The sequence below is a fragment of the Anser brachyrhynchus genome (assembly GCF_964034855.1).
Source record: "Anser brachyrhynchus genome assembly, chromosome: 3".
In the NCBI taxonomy this organism is placed as follows: domain Eukaryota; kingdom Metazoa; phylum Chordata; class Aves; order Anseriformes; family Anatidae; genus Anser; species Anser brachyrhynchus.
Window position 1 is genome coordinate 44319247 of NC_137696.1, and position 26441 is coordinate 44345687.

At 38.9% G+C, this 26441-nt stretch overlaps 1 protein-coding gene across 11 annotated transcripts in view; it reads right to left on the reverse strand.

Annotated features, from left to right (window-relative positions):
* Positions 1-26441, reverse strand: part of CHRM3 (cholinergic receptor muscarinic 3) — a 287105-nt gene that overhangs the window by 249152 nt on the left and 11512 nt on the right. For 4 of the 11 annotated variants that reach the window (XM_080585116.1, XM_080585123.1, XM_080585115.1 and 1 more), the window contains exons 2-3: positions 21892-21957; positions 10140-15581 (exon numbers count right to left, since the gene is read on the reverse strand). The exons of 2 other annotated variants lie outside the window; for them this stretch is intronic. The gene's annotated coding sequence lies outside the window, so the exon portion shown is untranslated. Of the gene's footprint in view, positions 1-10139; positions 15582-18234; positions 18339-21891; positions 21958-26441 lie in introns of all 11 variants that reach the window. 5 more of the 11 variants (XM_080585117.1, XM_080585122.1, XM_080585127.1 and 2 more) reach the window with 3 other exon arrangements.

The following is a 26441-nucleotide window of genomic DNA, read 5'->3' on the forward strand; positions in this document are numbered from 1 at the left end:
CCTTGTGCAACGGTCTTGAAGGAGAAGAAAAAGGGAGATACTCTTGCTTTGCACTGTAAAGAAAAACTTCCAGCTGTTAAGGCAAAGCCTACTTTGAGATGCCCACTCCAACGTTTAGTTGCCCACTAAATAAGGTCATGTAAAGGGCCATCAATAAGGGCCATCTAAAAGCCATTTCAAGTACCTGGTGTTACCTGAGATATCTTAAGGGAAGCAAAAACACTTCCCAAGGCTTTGGGGGATGGCCGGGCCTACCAGCAGCCCCGCAGTGTCTATGGACACTTGTTGAAAGACACACATTACCAGAAAGCCATCTTCTCTACATCCCCCTTTAAAAGTTTTCTACTGCAAAATCCTCCTCACTGATGCTTTTAAGGCATTATAGCTGTCTTATCATAGTCTGTTTTGAGTAAGTTGTGATTTAATGTGCATTACATTTGTGTCATCATAGTTACTGTTTGTCAAATTCAGAGCTTTTTGTAAGCACTACCTGATAAACACCTAAGGCTTTCCACATGGTTCATTAATATTATCACCTTCTTGCCAAATAGCAATAAAATTTCAGCTTTTGTGTTCAGTTAGGATTTCTGCTATCAGAAAAACTATGAAGAGACAACAGATAGTAATGATTTGTGTTTGAATTACAACCTACAGAGCTGCTTCAGACAATACACAAATCATTTCAGCTCACCTTAATCAGAAATGGCAAAATAATAGTATTTTCTAATGAAATTTCAAACCAGCAGCAACACCACTTGGGTAACTTGCAATTTACCAGATAAGTCATCACTGCGCCCAGCCCAGAAAGCAGAAAAGTAGCTTATTTCTCAATTTCACATCGTTGTTTATTTTTTCTGTTGCTGGTTGACCGCCTTTATTTTTATTGTTGTTTTGGGTGTAGTGCTTGTTTATCTGATACTTAGTCCAAAGAATTTTACATGACTTGTTTCATGCAAAAAATCTTCAGCATAATATTAACAATGACCATTAAAGCGACATACCAAATGAGAAAACGTATTACCACAGCTAAATATTCCCTTTTTAATTAAATAAGAGCCTTTATATAAACTAGAAAGTTTTTCTCTTGAAAAACACTTCACACTGCTATAACATTGCTACAGTAATCAAAACAATCTTCTAACACGCTTTCAGACAAAGCAGATCTGCTAGGCTAGAAATTTTTAAATCAGATCTATATTTTCCTGTGAGATTTCCTTATTTTTATTTACCAGTGTTCTTTGCAAGTTTTTGTTCTATTGGCACACAATAGGAGGCTTATTATGGGGAAAAAAAGCCACCACCACCACCATACTGTCAGCACTTAATATTAAGCGGGATAAGTCTTTAGAATCACAGCTTCCAATTCAAAAAAAATAGTTTACAAAACAGAGCTTATTCTCCAACCCCACCCCACCACTCCAGGAAGGTAACAGGAAAAAATACGAAAAATTGCAGAAGGAAAAATCTAAGCAGATAATTAAAGAACAACACTTTCACAGTGATCTGCTAGACAGTAGCGTCTGCCTCCAACCTTGTCCTTCCAGACTGAGTAATATCTCAAGATTTTCCCAGATACTGACACTTAGTTTCTATGGGCATTAGAGGCACCCACTTAAATACCTTCTACAAACATTAAACAAAACTTGAAACATCAGAAGAAATGCTTGGAGAAGGAAGCCAATGGCACACAGGACCTTGAAACTCATGGCATTGCACCACAGATGTCCAAAATAATAACTTGACCAAGAAACATATCCAGTGGAGAAGAACAAAAAAGCTGCCAAGCATGAAAGTAACTTATGCCACAGCACAACCCACTGAGCATAACAGAACTGGCATTTCTTTTGTGCTCCTATGTATACTGAGGAAAAAAAGTATGAATGCTTAATGACGTAGAAGAAGCTCTGTGCATACCATCTTCTCTAAGTGAGGGAGCTTATGCAGACAAAAGTGATGCATTACTTACAACTTATTATTTACCAGAGAAACAACTAGAAATCCTGCAAACGTTTTCTTTAGAAAGTTTGTAACTTCAACTGGCGTTGAATTTCATGGCTCAGAACACCTGATGGCACGATGGGGGAGACTTTGCCGTGCCCTGGAAAGGAGTCAGTTGTGTGCACCAGAAGCATCCCTCTGCCACATCCCAGGACCTACTGTGACAGTCTCTAATCCACAGGAACTGCATCAGGTTGAGCAAACAAAGAAGACAGGTTTTTTTTTGCTTGTCTTTTTTGTTTTTTTTTTTTAAAAAAAGGCTATCCTGTGTTTTGTCAAACAGTTTTTAGTGAAAAAAAGGAAGAAAGAGGAAGCACTTAACTTCAAATACTTAAATCAAGACATTTCAAATTCTACCAGCTTTATCATTATATGAAATGAAACTATACTTGCAGGTTTCATTTTTTTTTTTTAAATATATTTTTTTAAAAGGTACAGATGTTCACAGAAGGCGTTATACCTGTATCACGTTTGAAGTATACCACTTAAGGGAAATATTACATGAAAACAGACTGGACTGATGTCCTATGACCTTTGTACCTGGAGTACAGACAAACTTTTCTCCTTTATCTAAACACAAAGATTTCTTCCCTATACCCATCCCCCAATTTGAGCCCTGCAAATTTTCCTGGAACTAGACGTTCAGACTCAGCTTTTCCCTCGCAGATTACCTATCGTTACCGATAACGACACTATTACAGGTCAAACCATTCACCCAGCTGTACCTGTTCAGCTTGACCAAAGCTGAAGCTGAAATTCAGTGATTTCCGAAAGAGTACATTTGTACAACATAGAAGATCAAAAGCTTTGTGTATGATTGTACTAGCTCCTTTTATTTCATTTCATGGATGTTCATCTGTTACTGCAGGATAGGAATATATCTTAAACAGGTTATGCAATATTGTTTGCAATAGCATTGAATTCTAAATACAGTATTTAATATTTGCCCATCCTTTTAGTATAGGAACAAGAAGATAAGACTTTCATCTACTTTCTTTCTTAGATAGTAGGTTTGATGGTGCCCTAACAGAAACTTTGATGTAACCACTTCCAAGCAAATATGCTTAAAAATATTAATGTCTGTCAGTTTGCAGAGACAAAGTAAATCATACTGTCATGAGATCCCTTAATTTATTTGTATAGCAGAATTGTAAATGCAGCAGAAAACAGCTTACTGTAATGTAAACAAAGCCTTGCATGCAGCGCTAACAGGACAAGTTTATTTAATATAACGTATTACACTAACTCATCATTGCTACCTTTCAGTTTATACTTCTATGGTAACAAACTGTTATAATAAACAGAACCCTTGTGTTAAAATCCAATACAAAGTAGAAACGCTGATCTTTTTCAAACATACTGGTTAGCTCCTTACTCTTCACTTTCTAGTTTTAGTTACTAAAATTAGAATTAGTTCTGTTATTAAAAATAATAATCTAGTTTATTTATAGTAATCATTCAGTTTAATTAATTAAAAAAATCAGTAATCCAAAAATTATATTTGCTTCTTACTATTAAAAATGTATGTCTGCAAGTTTAGTGAAATTACATCACCTCTACAGGTTGTGAAACCTATAGTTATATTTATATATAAAAACTAGAAAACAGTAATGCTCAGAGAGTTGTCAGGTATTCTAAAGTTAAGCTTGATCCTGGTACTATTTTATTATGTCCCTGAAAATCTCATGTTGCATTTGCAGGCATATACAACACTCAATAGCAGGTAAAATAAATAAAACTTTAAATAAACCCCATGTAGAAGCACCAAGATAATTTTGCATTTCAATGCTAAAAATGTGGACATTTATCATTTTGTGTTTCGGGTCCTCATCCTCATCCACACCATTAGAACAACAGAAGAAGCCACACAAGAAGCCTACTAGACTGCAATTTGTGATACTTTGGATAAAAAGTAGGTAGTAAAACTAGTTAAATTCTCAGGTAAAAATAGTAAGAGAAGATATCTTCACAATAGCTGATAACAGACTAGCTCTAAGAATTCAGAATATTTGAGTAACTAATACAATAACCAGTTCACCGTGTCAACAATAGTGGCCAGCCTCTCATAACACCCTGACCACCTGCAGAATCAGCAGGTAGTTGTGTTTAGGTTCTCTAAATTCATCTAAATTCTTCCCTGAAAATGAAAAACATTATCATGAATCTACAAAAACACCCTATTAAATCAATGACGCAGAGGAAAAAGAAAATGGCTTCAGAAAACAAGGCCTGAGGATGCACGACTGCTTGCTCCTGGTGCTGAACACGAGCAGGGATGGCTGCAGCACGCCTCGCCTCCCTCACATGACCTCCTGTGGAGGCCATGACCCCACTCCTTCCTCACTCACCTCCAGCCCCTGCCCAAGGGAGACACCTAGACAGTGGCCAACACCGAGGGGGCTTCAAGGTTTGAGGATGGCTGGCTCATGGCTGCCCTTTTCACCAGGCTTTTGCCTCCGCACTGTACGTGGCCTGCTTGCTAGAGGCGCCTGGATCCTCCAAAGGGCTCCCTGCTGGCCCATGTGCCTGCATGGGATCCACAACCAGTCATTTTTATATTATATATATAAATGTATATATATATATTTATACATATATATTATATATATATTATATATATTTATATATATATACACACACATATAAATACTAAAATAAGTTGTTTTGCTACTAGTATGCAAAAGAAAAGCAAAAAAAAGAAAAATAGAGGAAAAAAGGTGAAAGAAAGAAAAAGCACACAGCCAAAGGGATTATAATGTGGAGAAAATAGATATCCAGGTGTTTTCCATTCAAATCCACAAGACTCTTCTCAGGATTTATTACTGACAAGTTAGGCTTCAGCTCTTAAGCAGAAGAGCTGCAGAGCTCGCTCAGGGTCACCCCATTGCCCATGGGCTCTGCTCCAGCACCTGGGGAGTGCAGCAGGGCCTACGGTGACCTGTAGACAATAATGGGGAGGAAAAAAAATTGCTTTCTGAAATGCTGTCTGGTGCAGACAGGGCTCAACACTGAGCTCACAGGGAAGGGCCAGACTCAGGCCACCTGCTGAAGGGCAAAGCATGCGATTGTCGTGAAGGAGTGGAGTCAGAGCAGTGGCCATGCTGGGCCTGCTACCTGAACCTGGCCCAGGCTGGGCCTGGCTCCATGCCCACAGGCACACCCCCCAGCTACCACAGCGGGGGCAACAGGCCTGGCCAAAACGGAGTTTCTAAACTACTTTGCAACTTAATTCTCAAAATATGGTGGTCTTCTAAATAGTAGATAACTCCTCTGGGGCAGAGAAAATATGCACGTTATGCATGCCTAGCTATTGTCCACAGTCTGTTTTTTGTAGCTCATGCTTGTAATTCAGACAGGTTTTGGGGTTTTCAAGTATAGTTTGTTTTGTTTTGTTTTCTGGTATATTCCTTCAGGGAGAGCTGCAAAACTGTAGTCAAAGATCAGACAAATATAGCAAGTTGGTAGAGGTCTCTTTCTCATAAACAGGAAACATACACTTCTCCTAATTCTGAGTATTTAAGGGAAGTGCTGACCAAAAGATGCATGTAACAACAATCCTGTTTCTCTTTATGGTGTGCATAGTACAGATAGGTTTGTGTTTTTCTGGGGCACCTTCCCATGACCTAAATGGTCCCTGTGTTTCTCAGCATGGCTCTCTCTGACCCTTTGAAGTCAGCTACACCAGTCACTGGAGTCACTGCAAAGGGAAAGCGGAGGCAAAAATAAAGTACCTATTGTGAGTGTGGGCCTTGGACTTTGTGGAAACTGGCTAGGTGCTATTGAGCTTGATGTTACAAAAAACTACGTAAGTCTCTTAATTCTCTGAAACTTTGAACCAGGAAAGTTCACCAGCTGCTCTGGAGGCATAAACATACAGCAGATACTGCGATATGGCTTCAGTCTAAAGCACTCATGACATCCAACACCAGTGCTTGCCTTTCCTACAGAAATGGTTTATAAGGAACAAGCAGGTTGCTTGCCCACCTCCTTCAGCATGGATCATAGTAATAACACTCACTGTAGGACAGCAGGGAAGAGCCAGAAACTTACAACCATCCTTTACTTAAAGTTTCTTAAAAGTCAGAGTTTAGCTGAGTCCAAAAAGAAGGTGGCTTTTTACAGAGCTGAAAAATTTATCAGTATTACAAATCCACAGAAGGGACTTATAGCTGTGGTCGTATGATAACCAAGCTCTTCCACAGCCCTCAAAACACAGTTCAACACCATGTCAGGAATTATCTGTGCAGTTGCAATAAGCTTTTAAAAGTTAACACTTCCCAGAGTGTTTTATAGTATCCCAATACACTTTTGTTTCTTCTTCCATATATGCTTAACAATGAATGTTCAACTAGTGTTGTGCAGTTTCCACAGAGGCATGCAAAACTAGAAAAAACACCTTACAGTCCAGTTTCCCTGTTGTCAGTGAACTATAGAACTGCTCTGGGTGCAGGCATTACAGATCTTCACACAAATAGGTCAAATTTCCAAGAGACATTGGGACTAGAGGGGAATTACAGATATATACTAACACCCTACCAAAGGGGGTAGATTAGGCATTGAACTTGCAGCATGGCAATGGCAAAGCACATTCCCTTACTCCATAGTACATACAGTCACCATGGCTGTATAGAAGGATGTTTTCTTTTTTTCCTCTAGGAGGCAGGGCAAAGAACCCTTAACATCTTCCCCTCACAGACAGAAGCCTACTTGTTTACTTTATCCTTACCCATACAATAATCTGCATTCAGACTCTGTTGCTTCTTTTTTTTTTTTAATTAGGGAAAGGACAAAATATGTGAGCTTTGTTACAATTTTTAAAGTTCTATCGAGAAGAAGGAAGCACAAATTTTGCACTTAAACTGTATCTACAAGTAGACAAGTTTATCTGAAACAGGAGCTCTGGCAACATCTTTCAAAAGAAGAATTTTGGACGCTCCATCCCTGGAAGTGTTTAAGACCAGGGTGGGCTTTGAGCAATCTGCTCTAGTGGAAGGTGTCCCTGCCCATGGCAGGAGGGTTGGAATTAGATAATCTTTAAGGTCCCTTCCAACCCAAAACATTCTATGATAAAAAATCTATTAAAAATACACTTCTCAAAAAAAATCTTGAATTCTCCTTTTTCTTTGCATGTTTATCTACCAGTAGTTTTTATCCATTTGTCAAAAAACTATTTTTGGAATAGGACCCAATATCTGGACAGGGCCTGAAACTATCAGGTATTTGCCAAGGTCCCCAGAACATTTTACAGATGCTGTGGTAAATCATTTTTTGACATGCAGTTTAAAACCAAGCTAGGCTAACCTAAAAACAGTCCAGAAAAGTAATAAAGGAGTTGGACATTTGCTTTGACAAAAAAAAAAGCTTGTTAAAACACCCTCCTGAAGGGAGAGAGATTGTTGCCCCTCTACTGCCACATAAAAGTCTTAAATTTTCCATAAACACATTTGTGCTAAATGTTCAGGATAATGCACAGTTGAAACACAGAATTACGAAGGCGGCACTCCTGCAAAGGGTGCAATGCATCCATAGCCTTCCTTCCCCTCAGCAGGGAGAGGGCTGCACAGCTCCAAGCACACAGGCAAAAAGCAGATCTCAAATCCTCTCTCTACCACTATGAAGCTTTACTCCTCTCTCCCTGCAAGCCCCAAGGCTGTCCTTAAGCAAACTCTGCAACAGGGAACACAGTACCTGCGGCTGGTCCTGCTGCACTGCAGGCACAAGCATCCCTTCTAAGGGAGAGCCAGAGCCCCCTCCCTGCTGTACTCCCCTTCTCTCTTTGCACCACCTTGTATTTGAGGGATTTGGCATCAAGTGGGCCCCATGCCAGCACTGTGTACTTCTCCCTCTGTTACAAGTCCTACAGAATTGCCAAACTTGGCAATTCACAGAAACTCAACTTAGAAGAAGAAAGTAGAGGCTTTAACTAAATAATTCTTCCAAAACCACACTGGAAATCAGAAAATTATGTTATGTATTTCACAGCCAGATTTCAGCTTTCAATCTTGATTTAAAGTGAAACGAGTGCAGAACAGGACTTACAGCTATAACAAGTAACTAAACTGCTTTGGAAAAGTCAACTACCCACAGGTGTCAGAGATCACTGGTATGTTTTTTCAGAGTGCCAGGGATTTACTTTTATCTTGATAGTGACAGTAAATATTTTGCTTAAACAGACAATACCAAAAAGTCATCACTACAAGACAATCTCCTTTGTTAGTCACACAAACTGTTTTAAAGAGGTCTTCAGCGGGAGGCTGAGTTTCTAAAGGCCCTTAAAAATACACGTGCCTTACCACTTACTCAAACACATACAAAAACATACACAAGATGTATGATCAAAGGAAAAGCCTGGTCCCTAAAATGAACAGCAGGATCCTACGGGTCACAGTTGGTCCCATTCATCTTACATGCTGTGGCACGAAGGCTGTTATTGGAAATAACATATAAAGACGAAAACACGGCCTTAACTGGATGAAAAGCAATACTTTAGAGCTTAATTTTAAGATCTTATTAAGTTTGTGTTTTCTACCTTTCTTTTTTTCTATGGTTGCAATTCTAGAGGAAAGACTCCTGTGCTATATTAGATTAAAGTACTGACTTGGGAACGATCATTCCCGAATTGTAGTTCCAGCTCCAATACTCACATGCTGCAGCAGGGCAATTCAATTAACCTTCCTCTGTATTTGCTTACCTTCCTGTGTAATGGGGATAATATCTGCAAAAAAAGGGCTCTGTAAAGCTTAATCTTTATAAAGTTCCCAAGATGAAATGGAAACGTGCCATACAAAATAAGTGCACAAATAAGCCACCTTATACTAGAGTTAGTTGGAAAAAAAACACATCTGAACAATTATCCACCAGAAAATGCTGCTTTCTTGAAGTCAGAATGCTTCACAAAAATCACATTCACTGTGCTGGCATTTTTTTTTTTTAACCTTTTTATTTTGAAGTCTTTGTGAGGGTTAATTTGCAATTGGATTAAAAACATTTTTAAATATGCTCCATAAAATGGCATTTTTTTCTGAAACTTTGGAAATAGTTAAAAACTTTATTTTAAAGCTCAAATATTTTATTGTCCTTCAAACTGACTTTTGAGTAAAATTTTTCATAATCTGAATATGCAAAACAATCTTCAGTTTCAGTGTTAAAAACAAAGTAATTTTCAATTACATGCTGCTGCCTTGATATGACTCTTGTGAATTCAGTCGGTACCCATATATTTAGTTGAAGCTATTCTTAATAGGTTTTAAAGTAACTCTAATTTGTTTATATTTAAGAAACAATTCATTAAATGTAAGGCATTAATTAATCCAAAAAAACTTTATGCTGAATTAAGCCCTATTGCCCAGGTTAGATGATTAGTGTTTTTTCTGTTTTCCATTCTTTCTATAAATGTTATGTAACCTAAATTCACACTAAATACTGTGTTTTCTCCCTGTCTGTGTTGCACTTGTTTTCATACATATTTGCTCAAAAGACAAACCCTTGGAAGAATAAAACTGCTATAGTAAGTTCTCTTGATTTCTTTTCTTTGGTTATCTTTAAATACAGTTACAAAGCTGAACTGGGGGCAAGGAGGAGAGACAGTGCAGGCCTGAGAAGTCCTTAAAAAGTTATACACAGCCATTACCTCAGAATTCTGCAACCCATCATGATTTTTTTTTTTTTTTTTACCAAATTAAAGCACAAATGTCTCACCCCAAAGCACACTTACAAAAGCATCATGATATACTGCTTTGCAGCAGAGCTCCTCTGCAGGCAATACCCAATTTAAACAAGGCACTTAAAACAAATCTGTTTCTCCCATGGTTTAGGGTATATCTTTTCAGTCGATCCTGTGAGGTCATTAGGCCCAGATCAACGCATGGACTGGATGAAATTCAGATATGTAGGCAGAAAAGAGCAGCCTTCAAATAACCTGCCTAGCCTCTGAGCCCCTATGGGCTTTAGATTTCACAAACTGCCTGAAAAATACCTGAACTCTGACTCTGTACATGCCTGAGTTGTTCAGCAATGTCAAAGCAGGAACAGTCTCGGATCTTCACTCCACACGGATCTTCAAACTGTACACCAAACCAAGCCCTCCTACTACCCTATGAGCACTTGTATATAATTTAAAAACAAAGAAGTAGGGTTCATACCTTATCAGCTGCCCCTTGGGCAGTATCTCACTGGCTAGAAGTGCTTGGCACTACCTTAGGGTCCCTCAGGCAAGGATGGGTACCATGGTCTCCCCTTCTCCCATATGTAAACACTATGGAGTTCAATCAAGTGATAACCTATTCCTGATTACCCAAGTCTTACTCTCAACAGCTGCTGCCTTCAATGGAGAGGTTTCAGGTTTTTTAAGGGTTGTTTTTTTCCTTTTAGCTACAAGGTTTGAAGTTGCAAACAGCTCCAATTGTTACTTGTAAGGTAACACAGAAAACTACCCACCTATTTCCAGCTATCAAACCACTGCTTGCAAGCTATAAATGACTAAAATCTGTCAATCCACTTTACTGAAGATATTAATTAAAAAGCATTTGAATTACACCTATGGAAACTCCGGTGTGCATTTGTCTGCATACAGTTTCAGATTATATTTAGTCTAACAAGGCACATTTTAAGCCATACAAAAAGAAAAGATTTAAAAATTTAAACTTAACACAAATTTCCTGAAGACGTAGGCTGTCCAAACTATTCAAATGAAGCAGACAAAGCTTTATTTTTTTAATTAAACAAGATCAGTGACACAGGGAATCAATATCCTCTCCAGGACAGAAACACTCTCTGCAACAAAACTGAAAAAAATATTATTGCAATAATTTAGGCCAGTGATTTCTAAAGACCTCCAACATAAATTTGCCTTCCTGGGGCTTCCTCAGGTGCTGCATATCAGTTAACTCAAAGTCATAACCAGGTTCACACCTTCTGCTCCTTGCAAATTCAAGGAAAAATGCAGCTTGGCTGAACTATGGTAACTCATTAAGCCACAGCAGTCTCACCAGATGTTTGGGTTCTGCAAAGGAAGTATAGCAAAACCTGGTTTATGAACAGCAAATTGTTTAATCAACATTGTTACTTTGCATCTGCTCAACTAGATTTGAAGACCAACAAGAAAATGTTCCCCACTCTAGTCATGAAGTATTATTTGCTAGAAGGTTTTAGAGAGATGTAATCACCACCAGTAATTAAGCCATATCCTTCAAGCTATTTTTAAATCAATACTAAAATGTTACTTTTAGGGCTATTTTCTAACCTGCAAGATTATTACTTTTTTCCCCAAAACGTCCGAATAGATCTTGCTACCCTATTCCCATAGAAGCAGCTTGGATTCCTCTACCAATCACAAATAGCTGAACATCAGGCTTCTATGCTAAGGATTACCAGACACACAGAAACACACAATCAAGGGCCTTTTTTCTTAAGCAGCTACTTGATTTTGTGATCCTCTGAAAAGCAGGACATGCATACACACACATCCAAAAGCCAGAAACCTCCCCAGACGCCTCAATAGTTACTATGCACAAATATAAGTCAAAACTTTCTATTTAACTGTTCCTATGCTTCAGTAAAACAGCAGCAAAGAAATCAATACCTTACTCTTCTGTTGACTCTGTCAGTGACTTCAAGTACATTTCTGACATAGCCAATATGTGACATGTTTGCCTCTACCAGCATAAAGGAACTTGCTGTTTGACCCTTGCCCCTTTTCCCAGATAACATAAATGCAAACCTGTGAAAGTCTGCCAATGTGGAAAAGCCTCCAGCTCTCCAGGGAAGAATAAAAATAATCTCAATCTGAAATAACTGGTGCTTCTATGCTTCACACCAACGGACCTGTACATCAGCGTCTACTGAATAATTCATGCACACATCACTTATGACTCCGCAGCTGTATTCCTAGCTTGGTGCCTTATATACAGAAGTCTCAGTTTAGTAAAGTGGTGACAGAGAGCAACAGCAAGATGGACCCCTGGGATGCACCTGCAATGCAGCTGGCAAACCAGTGCACAGACCAATGGGAACACTGACCTTGGGAAAGAAGGAAAAGGTCCTTCTGAAGCTGGGGAGAACACAGACTCCAGACAGCCTCACTGCAGCAGCAGAGCAGGGACCAGTTCTGGAAAGACCTCATAAAAGTGACCTTATGGGCATCTCTTACTGATCAGAATGCCATCCTAAAACATTCACATTTACCTCTTCAGTGGAGCTGAAGATATTTACTATTTTTTCTGCTTGTCTGCCCTTTAATCCCCCCAGCATCTTCTTAAAGTCTGACTGCTGGCTTTTGAAAGGTGCTCTTTTCACCACTACATCATATCACTTCTAGCTATGAGGGCTTAAAGGATGAGATCTTCAGTCATGGTTTATATTCTGTTTTTCTCTGTGATACTTATTAGAATCTGCAATACCCTTGGTTGTTTTTGTTTTAATTTATTAATTTTTATATAAAACATCCCTGGTTATGGAATCAGATGTGATGGAAAAGATTTTGGTACACCATCTAACTTCTACTTATGCTCACATACAATTGGATTTTCCGTCCAACTGCTTCACCTTCGGTTACCTAACACTTGAAGTTTCATTGTCAAACACGTAAGCAACACCCATGTTCCATCATGTTCAAGGAAATTATTCCAACTAGGGGATGTAGTAGTTTATTAAACAAATCACTTCATTTTGCAGGATATGTATACTGTTTCTTTTTTTAGGTACGTTATGTTCTTTCTGCTGAGTTTTGTAAGAAGCAAAACTGTTCTGCAAATCCAGTATCTCTGTCCAAAGAGAAAATACTGCTTATGCCAGTGCGCATGCCTCTCTGCCCCATGCTTCACACTGCCCCTTTCAAGCAAACTGTTTGCATTTTGGAGATTCCTCCGAAGCCTTTTTCCTTTCCCTTGCTTCTGTTTGTTTCTTTGGGTTAGAGACTATGCATGTTTTGGATTGAAAGTTAGATAATCCCATCATGTCAGAAATCCATTATGGTTGTCAGAAGTCTAGAGTTTTCCATCTGCATTTATTTTTTCCTAAATGAAAACGGGGCTTTCCTTTTTCAGACCGTGGTTGTCAGACACCATCATATTCAGGCATCGCTACAGAGAACATATCCACATGTTTTGCAATCCTAGTTTTCATCAGTCACAAATCTGCAAATAAAATCAAGAAGCTCTTTGAGCTTTTATACAAAGCTAATAGCACAAATATTTAGTTTTGAGTGCTATATTACTCATATTTCTATACTAAACTGATATCTGATTTGTTTTCCTTAATCGTATGCTAGCAAACCACATTGGCTCAACAACATATAAATAGGTATATATACAGGTATCTTCCTGCAGGTCTTCCCTTTCAGTAATTCTACTTGCCTTTATGCTGTCACATATGCCAGAAAGCACTAAATGATCAAATAGTGAAACTAAAGCTTCAATCTTTTTTTTTCCTTTTTTTTTTTTTTAAACATCCAGCAGCCTTCTATTACTATGAAATGTTTAACATAGCAAATAGCATAATGAGAAGGGAATCACGCTCACAAAGGCCTAATAAAAAAATACATAACGCATAGGCACTACATATGCTATTACCATTTTCATAATAAATGCCCATGCCTTTCACACGGTGGATCAGGAGGATCTGAACACACGGCCTTTTGCATCTCTCTCTGCCCCTATGGAAAAACTGCAAGAGGAACAGGCAACACAGCTGCACCATGGACTCCTGAAGAAATTCACAGCTAATATAGGATTATTTACTTATTTTAAGACCTCATTTCTGCCCATGTTTTTTCTATGCCACTTGTCATAACATTGCTTTTATCATCACAGAACAATGGCAGGTCCAATATTGTGGTTCCTGAGTTACTTGTTTACTTACTTCTTTCTGAAGCAAAACCATGCCCTACTAGGGCAGTCAGAAGTTAACAGATACCACTGAACATGTATTTGGCACATTTGTGCCAAAAGTTTTGAGGTCCAAGTATGATAAATGGCTGAGATCTGAACCCTGTTTCAAACATTCATTACAATGACTGAGTATAGCATCAGCTGAATATATACAAAATGCTAATTATATCAACATTAAAAATGAGACCAGATGCTTGGGTCAGCAGGGACTGTGAACTGCCCAGAGCGACCAACCCCAGTTTGCAGAAGAGAGACAAGAGTGCCCAGTCTCCTGGCTCCCAGCCTATTAGCTAAAAGTTCTTATGGGAAGGGGGAAGGAGAGAATCGCCCATTTTTCCTTTTTTTTTTTCTTTTTTAAAATGAATGTATATAACAGTAGGTAAGTGACACTTAACATGCCAACCAGGCCAAAAATAATTTTCTCCTTTTCTTGACCTGACTACAGAATAAGTGTGAAACTGAGAGCAGAGATGGCCTACTGCAGATACATAATAAAATAGGGGGGGATGTTTCTTGATAGGTCAGTGGTGGTGCTGCAACTGCTAAAGACTTTGAAGCCACAAATATTTAAGCTTCCAAAGATAGTCAAGTACAGATCAGCTGGGTTTTAAGAAGTTCATGGGAGAAGAAAATGTTTGGGAACTGGGACCATCATGCAGCTCAAAGCACTTTCACAGAACTCAAGTGAAAACTCTGGAGCAGTGCAGTTCTTGAGAGAAAGTTTCAAGATTTTGATGTTCTGCCTTAACACCATCCAAATCCATGGTATTGCAAGAATCTTCTCAACATTTCACCACACAAGAACTTTGAGTTCACAGCGCAGACAGTCGGAAAAGGCACATAAAACCCAAGGCAACAATCAGCAGGAAGAGATTTAACTGTTAAACAGAAAATAATGCAGAAATAAACTTTGTCCATGAATGTGTATTGATTTCGGGAAATGCAATGTATGCCAAGTAGAAAAGAAAAAAATTAACAGATTTTTAAATCCTATGAAAGTCTGTTGTGTATTTTACTGCATATTGCAAGCACCGTTTCCTGGACTTTAAAAAAACAGAAATTAATAGCACAGTCATAAAACAAATTGTAGGGTGCACGCGGGCACATAAGCCATACTTTCGTCTTTCTCCCGAGACTTCCACAGGGCGGAAGAATAAAAAGAAGAGTACTAACAACATAGCTGTGTGATTAGTCCTGAAAGAAAACTGCCTAAAACTTTTCTTTTAACACAACAGGATTTTTATTGTGCTACCATTCACAACAGCTATTGATGTCACCAGAAATCATTTTTGATTTATTACATTAAATTGCTTAATGTATTTTATGTATAATAATGTATAATACTGTATTTTATTATGTTAAAGTACTTAATGATATACCAGAGACAAAGTTGACTGAGAACATGGCATTTTGATGTTTTCTTTCCAGCTTTCCAGAGGTCACCCATCTATTCACAGATACTGAATGGGAACCAATGACGGCAAACTGGGAAGGCTTCCTTCTTTAAGAATTTTATCTCCTCCATCAGACGAATGGTAAGGCAGTGACCATTCCCTGCTGTGCATGGTTGAATGAGAAGTAGTCCCCAGCAGCATCTGTGCACATGCACTTGGAAGAGACATCATTTCTGGATACAGATCTAGTAAGGTTGGTGGAATGAGGAGAAAGGGCAGCAGTGTTTTGATTTGGGAAGTTTAACTGAAATTGAAAAGCAACACAACACTATTAACTAACACTACTGAAAAATTCTTTAGACAAGTAGTATACTACTAGAGTACCACCAGAAGCACCTGAAAAAAACAGCTTTTTAAATTAAATCTCATTAAATTTTTAAAATATTTTTGTTGTCTGAAAGCACAGGGGATCTTTCTTGAATGCATCTTAAGTGAATGCAGATTATTTAAGCCCCACATATTTTGAATACTAAGTAACTATGACTAATTTGTATCACAATGCCCAAACAAGAAGAAAACTTTAAACTAAGCATCATCAGATTATTAGTTCATTGTGCAAGAACAATTCCCATAGAGTTCTCCAAAACAAGTAGCACACGGCAGCCAACATACCATCTTCAATTCTTCTTTGAACTGTTGCAGTAAGTGTTTAGGCTCCTGAATAGGTCTTCCTGTATTTTACGATTTGCTGAGGAAACAGGTTTTATGGAGAGATATTCTAGCTACACAATTTGTTGAAGCAGAGGGAAAGGGGCACACAGATTTAGGAAGATGTATTTTATTAGTTTTAAATTTCCCCAATGTAAACAGCACTTTCCATATTTTTGTTCAAATGAGTGAAATTAGAACTTCATCACTAAACCAATATACACGACGACCAATTCAATTAGCTTTGCTTACATATTACTTTAGAAGAAATACTCTAAGTAATTCCTTCCACTGAGCAGTACTCATAGGCTGAAAAATATACTTGCTATCAGTAATATCACCTTTTAGAAATATTTCAATACTTAGACCATGAAGAGACAAAAATGCAAAGTCTTCTGCTTTCTGGAAAAAAAAATACTCAGGAGGATTTTTAGTACTGTCAGATACAAAACAAAGCAAAACAAAACGTAGACTTAAACTTAAGCTACGTCTCCCAAAAGAGGGCATATTTGTACCCTTTTATGGTAATAGTGGTAATCGTTCTATAACGTGGACTCAATCCTATGTCATGAGAATAAATCAGAAAACAAGTGGTCTGTTATCAGAAATACTTGAGGTACTTCAGTCAGCCTAAAAACAGCCTTTTGTATATATTGAACTATGGGAATAACACTAGCGTTTTCTTCTACAGCACCACCTAGGGGACTTGGGCTCAGTCACTAGCCGTTTCAAAGCCCACACGTTTCAGGTTGTGGTCCCCAGCACCACAACCAGGGTCTGCCATCCTCGATTTCAGAAACTGACTGCTTCAGCTGTACAAGTCCTTTGAATCACTGTCAGTTATTTACCGATTTGATAAAATGCGTAGACAGCATAATTGTCTATGATTTCACCTTTATTTCTAGACCATTAACAAAAATGATTTTCAGCTCTGAAAAGATGGGCAGGCTTCATTTTGAACAGCTCCTTTTGACAAGGCAGCCTGTTCTTAATCTGTTTAGGATATACTTTATTGATAACATAATTAGTGTAATGAAGTGATGAGCACATTCCCAACTTCCACTCCTTGCTTCCGGGACTGCTTACGCACTCGACAGCGGGAGTCACTAGAAATAGCGCATCACCTGCTCTGGTGGCATGGAGGAGGTGCTGCTCCCTCCTTTGGCAAAGGGCTGATGGACTGCAGAAGTCATGCTGCTCCTGCCGCCTCCCAGGCAGTACAGGTAAGGCACCACCCAGGAGAGGAGCAACTCTGAGCACGTCAGGCTGTCACAAAGGACTGATTTTGCATCTTCCCTCCTCAAGCAGCCACATGGTCCCCATGCTCCTTGCACTGCTTCTCCTCACATGCCCATCCTTCAGGCCCCAGCCCTGCTGCCCAGCGCCCACTTCAGCCACCTTTCAGTGCCCACACCAGGACAGACACCTCAGGGGAGCTGGGCCACCTGCAGCTGGAGAAGCCTGAGAGGAGGCAAGGGGAGGAATGCTCTCCTTCCAGGGATGCAGAACGTCCAACCAGCGCAAAGCTGCCTCATGCTTTTACTTCCCCTCCAGTCTGTACTTGGTCACTGCAGACAGCACATCTTCATCTCTCTCTTCTCAAGCCACTTAGCACTTAGGGGTATCCAGCCCTCTCCAGGCCGTTTCACTTTTCCCTTTAGTGTAGTAGACATATTAGCGTCAAGTACACTTTTAGGCTCCATAACTTAGGCAAGGTTTAAAAAAAAAAAACAATCTTCACTTTTGATAAATAGACAGGTTTTGGAAAATGGTAGAGATACATTTTACTTTGGGTAAGCTTTAATTTCTGAACAAGCCAGGCTGCAACACATGCTAACAACTGGCATGCACTAGAGAGATAAAATCCAGTAAATGAGACAGAGCAGTAACTCTCCTCACGTACCACAATTATTCAGGCAGGTATTAAAATGTCAATCTCAACTAAACTGACCTTGCTCATTTCAATTCTTCCTGAGTAAGCATTCCTATTTCTCCACAAAATTCAGGAAAATGTTTCGTTTATCTAAAGTACTTCAGACTGAGAAAGTTGACTAGACTTATGTTACTCTAAACACTACTGGAAGCACTAAACAAGCAAAAACCACAAATATCTCCTTTCCATCCAATAAATGAAAAAGATCCTAATTATATTTTTAAAGGTCATTCATAAGTCAGAAGTCATTTTAAAGTGATACTTTCAAATTCACTGAATTTCAACAATTTCAAATAAACTAAAAAAGCCTACTTACTATTTTCAGATACAAGCACCTTTGGAGGTAGCTCTGGATGTTGGCCACAATCTCAGTGGAAAGCTGAGATTCTAATCAGCGTTATCAAGTTATCTCATTAGTATCTGAAATTTATTATTTCACAAGTAATCCAATTAGCTAAAATCATTAATTAAGACAAAAAAAAAAGTATTTTGTCCTTTCAACTTACTCCATTCTATTTCTCACCACAGAACCACTTGGGTTGGAAGGGACCTTATGGATCACCCGGTTCCAACCCCCTGCCATAGGCAGGGATGCCACCCACCAGACCAGACTGCCCAAAGCCCCATCCAGCCTGCCGTTGAACACTTCCAGGGATGCAGCACCCACAGCTTCTCTGGGCAACCTGTTCCTGTGACTCACCACTCTCAGACTAAATTTCCTCCTGCCATCTAATTTAAATCTCCCCTATTACTTTGAAACCATTCCCCCTTTCCTATCACTACCTGCCCCTGCAAAAAGTTGCTCTCCATCTTTAGAGCCTCCTGTAAGTACTCAAAGGCCACAATGAACCTCCTCTTTTCCAGCTCCTTCGGCCTTTCTTCACAGAAGAGGTGCCCCAGCCCTCTGATCAGCCTCATGGTCCTCATCTGGACCCACATCTTTCTTATGGTGAGGCCTCAGAAACCAGTTCATCTTTTCTATTGTATTAATGGATACATATTTTTAAAGAAATAAACAGATCTGAAATTGATCAGCTTTTCAAGAAACAAAAAAAAATTCAGAACAAAGTACAATACAATTCATTTTAAGATACATACACGTGCATCTGAGAAGATTTCACCATATGGTAAAGGTACATTTGTTTGTGCTTTTAATAGAATTAAAAAAAAAGTAGTCCATCATAGCCAAGGAGGAAAGACTATAGTACTCACATCAAGTAAAAGTATCTTCTAGCAAAACAGCTACTAATATAGCCATACATTAAAAATATAGAAAGGTGACAAATGTTAAGGAAGGATCTCAGGCTCTTTTCCAATGTGTACTCACAAATGACACCACCTAACTGAAGCACATTTTATCTGACCTTAGGAAAAAAAAAAGAATGGCATACAGAAATTGAATGGAAATATCTCCCTGACTTCATAATATCTCACCTGTGAACTGTTTTTTAAGAACTTTAAGATACGAGAGCTCGAATGGTTTACAACAGGTTCTTATAGCATCCCAAAGCATTTAATAAATCCATATATTGATGAAGCATAACCATGCAAAACGCCATACAGTAAAAATAAGCAACATACTTCACATCATCCAGAAAGGCGCGACAATTCCTCAGGATCTCGAAAACACAAGCTTTCGTTGTGCAACAAGAAAACATGATTTACCTTTCGTTGTTCTCTTGGAAGAGCAGTGTACAAGCAATAGTGTCTCCATGGGAATCACCATGTACGACATAGGAATCAGTACTGCATGGAAACCCCACAAGCTTGCTGGTGGGAACCACTACACAGGTGAAAGCTTTGCCACAGGTTTTTCAGAACAGATCTGTATTAATTTGTAACCGAATATCTGATGTCATTCGTAGGAATTAGCCTTAACCTTGAGCTAGCAGCAGAATTTTCATTTTAGACAACTGCATCATTCCTGCAGTTTAACTCAATACTGTATGTATCATTTCCTACCATAAATTGTCATATGGCACAGGAAATAAAAATTTACACTTGTGTGCCTTCAGAAATGCGCGAGGTGATCCTGGCAGTCTTTAAAGGTTCACCTGCAGCAGAAATCTTTGTGCTTCAGCCATACCCTGTCTGCTTACAGCAACAGTATTCCTCCTACATGCCACCATTTCCTCTCCCCAATGGGAACACACAGATAGCATAAATATGCTTGTAGTCTAATTTATCCCAGTGTAGAAACTACAATAATGTATGAAAATGTAAAACTATGTTATGTTTCATAGAAAAACCTTACTGCAATGAGACCAGTATTAATGATTTCTCAGGTATGCATCAGTTTGATTACTAAAAATATAGATTACTAAATAAAATATAGATTACTAGTGATTACTAAAATATAATGTTCATCAGTATTAGGTGAGAGATTATGTACAGTAAGTATTACATCAGATTACATAGTACTTCATACTTGTTCCCACTCAAAATGGCTCATAATAATAAATCAAAATAAATCATTTAAACCAGATATGCAAGGCAACAGAATAATTCTGCTATTCACAAAAAACAATTTAAGTCAATAAGCCTTTAGCTCACCTTGTACAGCTTTCAATTAGTTACCATTTGCAAAGTGAAAACAGAACTTAAAGAAATAAGAGAATTAAAGAGAACAGGACCAAGCCACAGAACATTTGAAATTATGTTTAAGAAGAAATTTCATACCAACAAAAAAAAATAATGGAACTCTGTTTCTACAGAGGTGAGTTCATTAACTACTATTTGCTCTTGTAGAAGAATTGAACAGATATTTTCCTCTAGCATGCTGCCAGGAAAGGACTGGGCACATTTGAACCAATTCCAGTTTCATTCATCTGAGTTAAGCACCTGATTACCAAAAGGATGTTCAACTTATTTCTCACAGATCTATGCTGGCATCCCACAAAAGGCTATTCAGTATCCAAAGTCACAAGCTGGGACTGTTATGAGCTTCATATGATTGTTTTACAACTCTCCTACTACTGATTAGTATCTCTAGCAGGCTGTTATCTTGATGGCAGAGCAGCATACTAAACTTGACATGCGATTGCTGGCACTTTATCTTCAATCAAAGGCAAATCAAAAATAGGAGTCGATAAGAGGCATACCAGTACTTAAAATTTATCTAGTGACAGATGGTAAGAAGCCAACATCCTCTAAAATTTTGAAAATATAAATAAAAGGATACATTTATATCATAAGACCACCTAAAGAGAGATTTGAGTGAGATCCCAGTTTTTCTACACTCAGATGTACAAACCAGCAGGTGAAGAAAAGATGAGGGGAAAACAACAGTAGGGAGTTAAAATTTTTAGTAAAATGCTTTTCTCATTACTTGGTTGCCACCACAGAAGCCAGCAGAGACTGTGAATGTAAAAGCAAGAGTTTCCAGCTCCTTGGTCTCAGACCAGCACTCATGCCATCCTGTTACATCAGAGAAATGCTAACAATGTTTTGCAATCATAATTGTGTCTAAAAGAAGCAATGAAGATACAGTAAAGTCTTACAAAAGCAGTTTATAACCCCAAAATTGAACTTCAACTTGAAATCTGTTTCAGTTTACATTTCAACTCTTTGTTTCACCTATGAAAGTTTCCACTTCTTGCTTAAAATAGCAAAGATGGAACATTCATGTTTACTTCCACACAAGAACAAAACTCCCTGAGATATGAAGCAATGAAGAATATACGTACATGAGAGAGTGGAATAGCTTTGTGGTCAAATTATTCAGGTACTTATGTAAAGAATACTTACAGCTGGGAGAGTTTGTTCTTGTTATCATTAGAAAGGAATTGTTGACAAATAAACATTATTTTCATATTCTTGCACAGGCTGATGGAAGCCTTATATAAAAAGATTAAGAAAATGACCTAAGAAATGCAGCTCCTGTTCCTGTATTAACCTGTACATACGCATATATGCCCAGACAACCTAGCCTTGACTCATTCCATCATTTCATGTGTAATTATGTAGGACTCACAGTGAGAAGAGCTCTTTCCCTCCTACTCCCACTTGTTCATCACTGTAGGAAAGCTATCATCAGGTCCTACAAGCAAAAAAAAAACCTCTCACATAACAGTACACGAAGACAAGCGAGGAATTTTGAGCTTCTGAAGACATACCATATCTATGCACATATAATTAAAACTGAAGAGAATCAATCACCATCTATGGAAGTTCCTGCCACACTCCTGCAATCCTGGAGTGAGAAGTAGGGGCTGCAGAGATGTACTTGCATACAAACACATTTATTGTCTTATTCATTACTCTGGAAAGAAGGTGCCAGTAAACAAACAGCTCCCAATAAAATAACGTTTACTAAGACTACATGCAAATGGTTTTGTTTTTAAATGTTCTTTTTGCTGTGATTTCGTCAAAGAATTTAACTTGCTTTATGTCTTGAAGTGACTACTTTTAATCCTCTTGCATTGTTTCTTGTATAAACAGGCAAGAAACTCTGAAGTATTAATCTTTCGTCTTTTAAATAAAACTGTGAAGCCAACGGATTTTTTTTTGTTGTTGTTCAACCTGAAACACTATTGTTCATGTGTTGTTTGCTTTTTCTTTTTCCTGGCAAAACACAGACCAGACTGAATCTTCTGTCAAACAAATCTGTTATACTCAACTTACCAGGAAAAGGCATGAAAACAGAGACTTAGGTTTGAAAGAAAAGTCCATGCTCAGGGCTTACAACTATCACTCAGGCCAAACAGTATCCTCCAAGGTGGGGGGAAACAGAACCTGTGGCATACATTTCTGACTTCCCAAGAATACATTTAAGTTTCAAACTGTTGTGCTTTCGCTTGCAGGGCTTTTTTGAAAGGCTCTGAGTGATGAGCAGGAATGCAGTGACTGTCGGTCACAGCTGCGCCCATTCCCTTGCAGCACAGACAGCCCACCTTCTCCAGGACTGCTGTGATTTATGGTCACACACCTCCAGGCACAGCAGCTCCCCTGAAAACACCAGGACGCAAAGCATGACACTTGGAGAGCTGCTCAGTGGTCAGCATGGTGACATCGGGGTCATGGCTACAGGACAGCCAGCTCACAAGCAACTCCTCCCTGTCCATGAGACATGGGCACCCAGCCTTCCCATGGGAGCTATACTGTGTCGTATGAAACACGGAGAAAGAAAATATCTCAATTGCTAACAGTACAGAAAGAGGGATGCTTGCTAAGGACAAAAGGGATGTGATGGCAAGTTCTTGCTCAGGTGGATGCCAGCTGGTTACACAAGATGTAACTACAACCTGTGAGCACTGCAAACCAGAAGAGCTGTGTGTTTGGAGCAGTCTGCAGGGAAACGAACACAACATTCAAAACTCCTTAGAACAAAGCACGCAGCCTACATGGTGAATGAATGATCTATCCTAAGCTAATGATTTCCCTGCTCCTACCCAGCGCTGCTCCTATGACAGAGATGAGAGTTTTGCAAATACGCAGGCACTGAGCAGGACTGCTTCTAAGCACTCCTGGTCCAGCATCACCTCCTGAAACCACCCCTCATGCACACACTTTTAACCTGATCAACTCTTGACCTGCAAGCATGACCTTTTGCCAAGAAATTTTGTCACTTGACACACTGAGAAATCGGAACAGCACTTCAATTACCTTTTCCGTCTCTTTCTCAGTATTCAACCTGCCTGCTATTTACTGTTAAAAGGAATCTCATGGCAGAAACACTTCCATTTACCCCAAAAGGGGATTAGGACTTCTTGGAAACATTTTTAAAATAAACTGTTTCCTCACCCTGTTTAAACAATGATTGTTTAAGCCAAGGAGTCAAAACGACTCAGAGGAGTTGTACTTGTCATTGTACAATATTCAGCATGATCTACAATGTGACCAGGCAGCAGTGACCTGTATTAATCACGGGCCAAAGTATAATTAAGGTAAAATTAATGGACTGTGATGGTCTGGCAATTCCTGTCCACATTCTCACTCTTTGTGCTGGCTTGCCAGAACGCTGCACTTCTGGTGGAGAAGTGGTCTGCAACTGAGGCCCAGCACAGGAATTCCTCCTGCAAAGGGCAGGCTATTAAGTAAAGGAGAAGAAAAAAATCGACTCAATTTGTGAGAGCATATGGAGGAATTCTTTCCACCCTGATTACGGCAATAGCTATCGGGCAGGAGAGCACTGGCAATCTACCTACGTCAAATCTGCCCTGTCACTTTAATCAACGGGAGCCAGAAAATTCCCCACTAAGGCAGTATCCCTGATTGTAAGGGAGAAAACATTTCACTTCTGATCTGCTATGTGGTCTAAATACCACATCTTTATATAAAGAAAATCAATAATCTTCCAATATCAACCCCATAATTCTGAGGGGGGGGGGCAGTTGACTGCCACAGAATAAAGCTAATTGTTTAGAGAGTGGAAAAAAAATAAATTTATTCAATAAGATTAGCAGAACCCTTTTTTAGAGGGCAAAAATGAAACCTTTTGTGTAAATGGTTCATTAGTAAACAGCAGTCTGCAAGCTTGTAAGCGTATTTGGATATAGCTGTGTCCCGTCATGTTGGAATCACGTTAAGATTATATATGAAGACTGCTAGGAACCAGATTTTGATATTTATCCCTCATTGAGAGGTGTCTGTGTGACTGCTTAGATGTGTCTAGGACAGGAATAAATGCTAGCGAATTACTTCAACAGTTGCCCATCATCTCACTTCCGCCATTGCCTCCAGGCTCCCGCTGCCTCAATATCAGACAACTTTTACTTTGTCATGGAAACTGAAAACATCTATCCAGATTGTCAAGGCACAACAGTAATGCTGAAGCTTTAAAGCACTGTGGCTTCATATCCACGACTGACTAAAACAACCTTCCTCCACTTCCTCCCCATGACTAGAGTTACTGAACTTCAAACTCTCTTTGGGCGGCCAGTCTGTCTCTGTGGTTGGGTAACTGTCCTCTTTTGCTGTCTCTGAATTTTAACTAGAGAATAATAATAAGAGCAAAAAGGAAATCTCTGTAAATTAAAAGGGAAAAATAAGTAACTTAATGAAAATTAGCCTATGCAGCAAACAGATGCCATACAATCTAAAGAGTTAAGTTTCCTGAGGTAGAAATACAGCTGTTGTGAACTGCCAGGATCCACTGGTCATGCCTGAGCAATTGGTCAAGTTCCCTCTGCTGTAGCTAGTTGACTAATTAATTTTACCAGCTTTGTAAGAAAAGTAAACAAAATCCTCAGACCAGTTAGTTCTGTCAGGTTTCTGTGCTGAACTCATTATGCAATATGGCTGCTCTGTAGCATCAGAAGTTTTGTGCATTTAAGACTCACTATTATTACAACACTATGAAGAAACTACAGGTTTGGTAATCAAAACATGGACATTCTCAACTCATACTTGTGCAACAGAAAATTGATTAAAATAGAAGAGAATAACCCAAATAAGCACTTTGTTCTCCAATGTCAAAATGGCAACACTCAGCATACACTTCTGGTAACTTTCCTCTCAGAAAGAGAAGTAACGACATAGAAAGCACACATTAGTATAGGGCACAGACAGTACGTTAAAGAAAATTGATGCAGTTAGTAAAGTCTCTCTACGTAGTCCCCGCCCATCCCAAAGATGCCACAAAGGCTACAGCTACCTAAAATTCTGAGATATTTCTGAGAAGACAAGCACACATACTGGATGCTCTGTGAAAAACTGAGGATGACCCTAGAGGAGCTAGAAATTGACATAAGTAAGGACAGCTGTTGGTATTTGGCTAATTCATACCCACATTTCTTTATATTAAGCTCTTCGACATAAATGTTGCCATGTTCTACAGCTGTTTGCACAGTTGTCTGCACTTGCATACAAAAGAAAAACCAGCTTTTCAGTCAAACATATTGTGCATATCCAGCTTTGCCTCTTCCTCTGAGATTATGAACTCCTGAATAATGTTCATATTCTAACATCTTTTTCTTCACCCAAATCCAAAATTTTAGTTAACTTTTTAACTGGTAAGCGAGTGCTCAATACCTGTTGTCACATGTAGATGTGCAAACTTTTAACAGTCATTTGTCCATTTTATAGCATCTTGAACTACGTAACAGACAGCTATTCACATATTTACATGATATCTCTGCAATATCCATGTTAACATCTCAACTAGACCTAGCATTTCACTTAAACCCAGATTGAAAGGATACTACCCTTGTGGTATAATGCAGCAAATCTATTAACTTCACAGAAACACTGAGATTAAGCTGCTGAAGACTTAACTGATAGAAGCCATAGAGGAGGAAGACGACCATCTGATATTACTCAGCTTTCAGTCAGCATTCTCCAAGTCAGACTTTTGCTGAAAAGAGAAAATGCCATAACGTTGCCAAGAAACCAATCCATAATTAATACTACTCTTGCCATAGCAATATTGTAACAAGGACCTTTCATTCTTGCGGGCCGATTCAGAAGATGACTTTCTTAATTTTACATGCACAATACAACATGGAGAACTCCAGCTCTGTTCCATGTGTGCCATTTCACTCGAGTTTCCCCAGTGATTCACGTGTTTTTAAACTTACATTCTAC